Raw genomic sequence first — 6,503 nt, forward strand, 5'->3', positions numbered from 1 at the left:
TCGGCCGTGGCATACAAACTGTCTGGCTGCTAGGCATTGAACCAATACCCGGCTAAATAAGCGACACGGTTCGTGAATAAAGCCGAAGAACAGAGTTTAGAAATATGGATGGAGAATTTGACAGAGAGATAGAAGATGGAGGATGGAGTCCGGGAGGACTGTGGTTAACACTGCAGGACCAAATGGATAACACCCTCAGGGCCATCGGTTCTACATGCACTCAACACAGCAGGGACAAGAAGGTGAATAAAGCTAAAACAAAACTGAAAGAGTTAATAAAAGAAAAGGGCAAGAACCCCACTGATACAGGATCCCTAGGCAAATTACTATATGAGAAAATAATGGAAGCTAAAACTAAGAAAGATGAGGCTACAGAGCAGGGAAAACAAGCTGGTCTGTTACAGAGATCGAAGCTGAAGAAAAAAAGCCGGCGAATGGGACATAGAGCGACGGGTTTGGTCTGAACTGACGGTCTGCTGGCAAAGCGTGAAACACCTGCATCAAAAACAACCAAAGGGAAAAACGGTAACTGCATCTGACACCCACACCACTTGCCCACCTCCGTATGCGCCACCCACACCCACAGCTAGCCTGTACCCCACTCTTTACATAAATAGTGGAACCTTAGACATTGGAAAGGATGAGGATGAGGATACAATAGAGTCCTGCAGCACTAGCCAACCATTGTCAGGCACAAGCAGAAAAGCTAGCAGCACAACACATAACCAGCCAACTCCAGCAAGGGAGGAACAGATAACCCCGTTCACAGACCGACGGGCCAGAGAGAGAAATAGGGAAGTGAGTGAAGATGAAAGGACACAGAGGTTAAAGAAAGTTCAGCAGAGGCAGACAGAGCAGGAAAGACAAGAGGAACTGATACAACAAGAACAGATTGCGCTCCGGCGAGAGCTAGCGGCTAGACAGAGAGAAGAAATAGGAAGTTCTTGATTGCAAATAGGGAAGGTACAGAAAAGGCCACAATGAGGGCTTCCGGACAATGGGAAGGAGAAGAAGAAGAAGTAAGGGTCAGAATGCAAGTAAGAGGAGAATACAGGGACGAGATAGAGGAAGAATCACTTCGGGATCAGGTAATACGTACAAAGTGTCACAAGCTGATGAATGGGGTGGATCAAGCGCTGAACACAGCTGCTAGTCTGACGGATGCCTTAGGACGACGTAGGTCCGAAAGACTGAAGAAGAAACAGGAACAGGAACAGGGAGTAGATGGACTCTTGTTCCAAGCCCCACTGACAGTGACCCCTGGACATAGAGACCGGTACAAGCCGTTTACCATCGGGGACTTACAATCTATTGTGGATAAATTGCCACCAGTCTCTGAAGGTGGTAATATGTGGCTGAGCAAACTTGACTCCCTGACTGCAGGACAGACCCTAGCTCTAGGAGACTTTAGGGCAGTAGCTGCACGATGTATGACCCCTGGTGACCTAAGAGATGTCGAATATGATGCAGGAACCTCGGATACCTGACGAGAATCCTTTACAACAAACAGCACCAAAATAGGCACGGCCATGCGCACTAAATTTCCTCTGCCAAACGCTGCAGCCATGCCCAAAATGCGCTGGGACTGCAAACAGAACCCACGAATATATCAATGAAGCCAAGGAACTGTGGGTAAAAGCACACAGGTTGTTGTCCGGGTAACCAGGGTTCGTGAACCCGAATGGTTCCGGCAGGCAGTGTTGAAAGGTGTTCCTGACATAGCCCAACAAAAAATGCGTGACAACCCGGACATGCTGGGCTGTGAGTCCCACGTGTGGGAGAAACACCTTATACATTATCTAACAGCTGCCCAGGACAAAAACCAACAGGATCAGGATGAGTTGCAGGATCTGAAGGCCCAGCTGCTTAAATTACAACTTAATGAGGCCAGACAGAAGGTTAGCGATAAAAAAGAAAAACAAAGGAGACCAGCAGGCTAAATTGCTTATGGCTACGCAGGTAGAACCTGAAAGCTGGGACAGCGGTAATGATCAGGCTTATCCGGACCTTTACCCCACCCCTCCATGGGGGCCACAACTATCGAGAGGGGGAGGTAGACCTTATAGAGGGAGGGGAGGTTCGCTGAGGGGAGGATTCCGAGGTAACATGGGGCGTGGGTCAATGCGGAGGAATCGTGCTTGTTTCATCTCTTGGTGACCCCAACCATTGGGTTCGCGACTGCCCCTGCAAACCACGACCTGGAGGCAGCCCCTACCCGAGAGGAGGGAGAGGAAATGGACTGCCACATGCTGTGCATCAGCCAACACCAAGCGCTACTCAGTTCCCCGCCTGGTATGATTTTGAGTGACACACCCCACAGAGCCGCCCTGACAAGTACCTAACGGCAGAACCGGTGCTGTCAGTCACTGTGGAGAACACCACGCTACCCTTTCTAGTAGATACTGGTGCTACTGTATCTACAATAAAGACTGTGCCTAAGAACTCTTTATCATCTGACGTAATAACGGTGACAGGTTTCTCTGGGGTGTCCATTACTCTGCCATATACCAAACCACTTCCAACCACAGTGGGAAGACAGACTATGATGCACTCTTTTGTCTACTCTCCTGCAGTCCGTCTAACCTCCTGGGGCGGGATTTGCTGACGAATGGGAGCCTCTATTCTCTGCACACCAGACGGTCTGACAGTAACTTTTCCTGACACGCAGATACACTGTAACACCGCCTCTACCCTCTCCAGAGGCCAGTTCCTCATACAGCCAGTAGGGGAAAGCTGCTGACATCTATTGGGGTTTATTACGCAGTGAAACAGCAAAACGAGGGCATCCTGTCGGCCTACCTCCATTGGAAGCCCTGGATTTCTCAGCTACACCCTTATGCGACTCCTCCTGATCCCCTACGTAACCCTATTCTATGACAGGCAGAGTTCGAATGGTATGAGAGTCAGTTTTCAGAACAGATCGAGGACATGAATGGACTATTCACACTAACTGCATTTATGTGGCAAGAGTAGGGGTTGTAGCAGGAGTTGACCTTACAAACGAGCAACAGCAATGGTACATGATGGGTGAAGAGGCGGCGCCTCGCGTGTTCGCCCTCCATCCTGATCATCAGGCTAAAGAATTAGGGACGATCGTGAGAACAGCATTAGCACAGACAGATTGGCAGGCTTCAGCCGTGCCCCATGCACTATTCACCTAAAGCGAAATTTACAAAATTCAGATCACTTGTAACGACACTGCCTTATTGGAACATGTTCAGGTCTCCAGACACCATGGTAGGAGAAAACTGATCACCCGACACAAGCACCATGCTACAGGATCTCCCTAACACCCTGTGGTAGCAGGACCCACGGACGTGGGTCTAGTCGAATGTGAACCTATTTCTTTCCAGCTTAAATCTCCAGAACCGATTTGGATCAAACAGTACCCACACAAACCAAGGGCTGAAATAGGCATTGCAGATACCATTACTGGCTTGTTACAAAGGGGTCTTACAACCATCCACCTCGCAGTGGAACACGCCTATTCTTCCAATCGAAAAGAAAAACACGGGTAAATTTCGAATGGCGCATGACCTTAGGGCCATCAACGCTGCACTGTCGACCGCCACTATTCCAGTTCCCAACCCGTATGTGGCTTTGACAAACCTTGAACCCCAACACCAGTGGTTCACTTGCATTGATCTGGCAAACGCTTTCTTTTGCCTTCCGCTAGCTGCGGAGTGCAGGGACATCTTTTCGTTTACCTACCAAGGTCAGCAGCTGACTTACACCAGACTTCCCCAGGGTTTTGCTCTTTCACCGGGAATTTTTAATCACGTATTAAAAGACATGTTAGCAGACTGCGACCTGCCTCCTGACACCACCTTGATTCAGTACGTGGACGACCTCCTACTCGCTGCCCGACTGCCTCGCTTTGTTTGTCGGACACTCGTTCTGTGTTGGCGCACCTTGCAAAGAAGGGATTCAAGGTTAGCAAGGAGAAATTGCAAGTTGCACGCAGGGTAGTCTCATTTTTGGGAAGACAGATTTCGCAGAAAGGGTCAGGATTATCCACGCAGCACAGAGACACCATCTTGCACCATACAAAACCACTCACCGTCAAAGACATGCTTTCCTTCCTAGGCCTTACGGGCTACAGCAGGAATTACATTCCTGACTACACCAGCCTCACAACACCCCTTAGGGACATGATCAGAGAACATGGCATGCAACCTCACTGCCCAGCTTAACTGGACGGCGCAGGCTGAAGAGGCCTTTATCAAGCTAAAACAGAGCCTCGCGACGGCATCAGAGCTCGCCATTCCAGACTATACTGCCCCGTTCTTTCTTGATGTTTCTGGAACAAACCTCTGTGTAAACGGGGTATTGTTCCAGAAAAAAGGGGGAGAGAGGAGAGTTCTGATGTACGTCAGCACAATGCTGGACAACATGGAAAAACGCCACCCAACTTGCACACAACAAGTAGCTGGCATTGCAAAAATCATTCAAAAAACAGCACACATCGTCATGGACCACCCTCTACACGTTCTAACAACACATAGCGTAGTGGCATATGTCCAATCCTCTGCATTTACACTCACACCACTGCGTCAAAGACATTTTGCAACATATTGGAAGCACCAAACCTCACGTTCACACACGAAGGCATCAACATGGCAGAACAGATAGGATCAGGAGAACCCCACCAGTGCACAGAGAAAGTTCAGAAGGAGGAAAAGGTTAGAGAGGACTTACAAACAGAACCATTGACAGACGCCAAGACAGTTGTTCACTGACGGTTGTTGCTACAGACATGACAAAATGGCTTGATCTCGGCGTGCGCAGTGGTAGAACAGACGGAACAGGGAACACGCATACTGAAAGCAGAAAAACTCACAGGACCGCAATCTGCTCAGAGGGCAGAAGTTGTAGCAGTCATTGAGGCTCTCAGAATCGGTCAGGGCCAGAACATCAACATTTACACTGACTCAGCGTATCTTGACAGGCAGTACACGTAGAGCTACCACAGTGGTTAAGGACTGGTTTCCTCACAGCGGCCAACAAACCCATTAAACATGAAACGGAGATGAAACAACTGACAGAAGCACTGATGCTTCCGAAACGAGTTGCAGTAATTAAATGCAAGGGACATGATAAAATGCAGAGTAGCACTAAAACAGGAAACGACGCGGCAGATGCAGCAGCGAAACAAGCAGCAGGCTACAATCACAATTTGGTAATGCTGTGTGCAGAGACAGAGGCAGTGAAAACAACACACAACACTGACACCGAATTAGAGCAGATTAAACAGGAGCAAGACAAAGCCTCTCCACAGGAGAAAACATTACTGATAGCTAGAGGATGCACAAACGTGCAGGGCATGTGGAGAGGACCGGACGGCAGGTTAATTCTGCCCCCTGGAATCAGACAAACTGCCATTGCAGAAGCACACGGAGTAGGACATGTGGGAGTGGCGCAGATGATGCGAAATTTGGAGCATTGGTGGCATCCATTTTTGAAAGATATGTGCAGACACCATGTGAACACATGCGAGGAATGCATGCGTTACAACGCCAGGCCGACAGTCAAACCTCACCCAGGTCACTTCCCATTGATAGCAAAAACAGGTAGCGAAATCATCATTGACTACACAGACATGGTAATGCCAGTCAGGGGCTTCCGGTATCTGCTGGTGTGCATCGACGCCTATTCAGGATGGCCAGAGGCGGTCCCTACAAAGCGCGAAGATAGCAAAACAGTGATCAAATTCTTAATCAATCAGTACATTCCACGACACGGGTTCCCTGAGAAAGTAAGAACAGATAATGGTACACATTTCAAAAACAAAGATCTCCAACAGGTTGAACAGTTGCTTGGGCTTAAGCACAAGTTCGGAACCGTGTACCATCCCCAATCACAGGGCAAGGTAGAAAGAATGAATCAGACTCTCAAGACTAAATTGGGCAAAATCTGTGCACAGACCAAATTGACTTGGTTAGACGCCCTGCCCCTAGCACTCATGTCTATTAGAAGCTCGGTAAACCAGAGCACGGGATTCACTCCCCATGAGTTGACTACAGGAAGAGCATTTCCTGGACCACCGACAAAACTGACAGGACTAGGACACGACTCTCAAACTCTAACTCCAAAGCAGTATTTCCATGAATTACAGAGTCTCGTTGCAGCTTTAGAGAACAAGTAGGCGGCGAGCAGGAGGAAACAAGCGACAACGCCAGAGACTGAGTGGGTGTTACTGAGGGTCATCAAGAGAAAGTGGACGGAGCCAAGGTGGACGGACCCTACAAAGTCACGAACGCACCTCCCATGCTGTCCGGCTGGATGGTAAAGGTGACACCTGGTATCATTGGAGCCAATGTGCAGCGGCTGTGCGCCAACCAGGTCACTGAAAGAAACACACAGGGCTCTGTGTGAAGACAACGCTGGAAAGACCACCAATCAACAAGGGACAGAATAATTCCCTGGTGGCAATAAGGGTGAGGTAGTCTAACCAATAACCCTGAGAAGGGAAGGAGTGAAATAGCGTCCTTCTCCATCACGTG

The 6,503-nt window shown here is 49.0% G+C and overlaps 1 pseudogene; it reads left to right on the forward strand.

Annotated features, from left to right (window-relative positions):
- Positions 1-5,323: 5,323 nt before the first annotated feature.
- On the forward strand, positions 5,324-6,350 carry LOC120787212 (annotated as a pseudogene).
- The last annotated feature ends 153 nt before the right edge of the window (positions 6,351-6,503 follow it).

This window comes from Xiphias gladius, unplaced genomic scaffold (assembly GCF_016859285.1).
Source record: "Xiphias gladius isolate SHS-SW01 ecotype Sanya breed wild unplaced genomic scaffold, ASM1685928v1 HiC_scaffold_1280, whole genome shotgun sequence".
Classification (NCBI taxonomy): Eukaryota; Metazoa; Chordata; class Actinopteri; order Istiophoriformes; family Xiphiidae; genus Xiphias; species Xiphias gladius.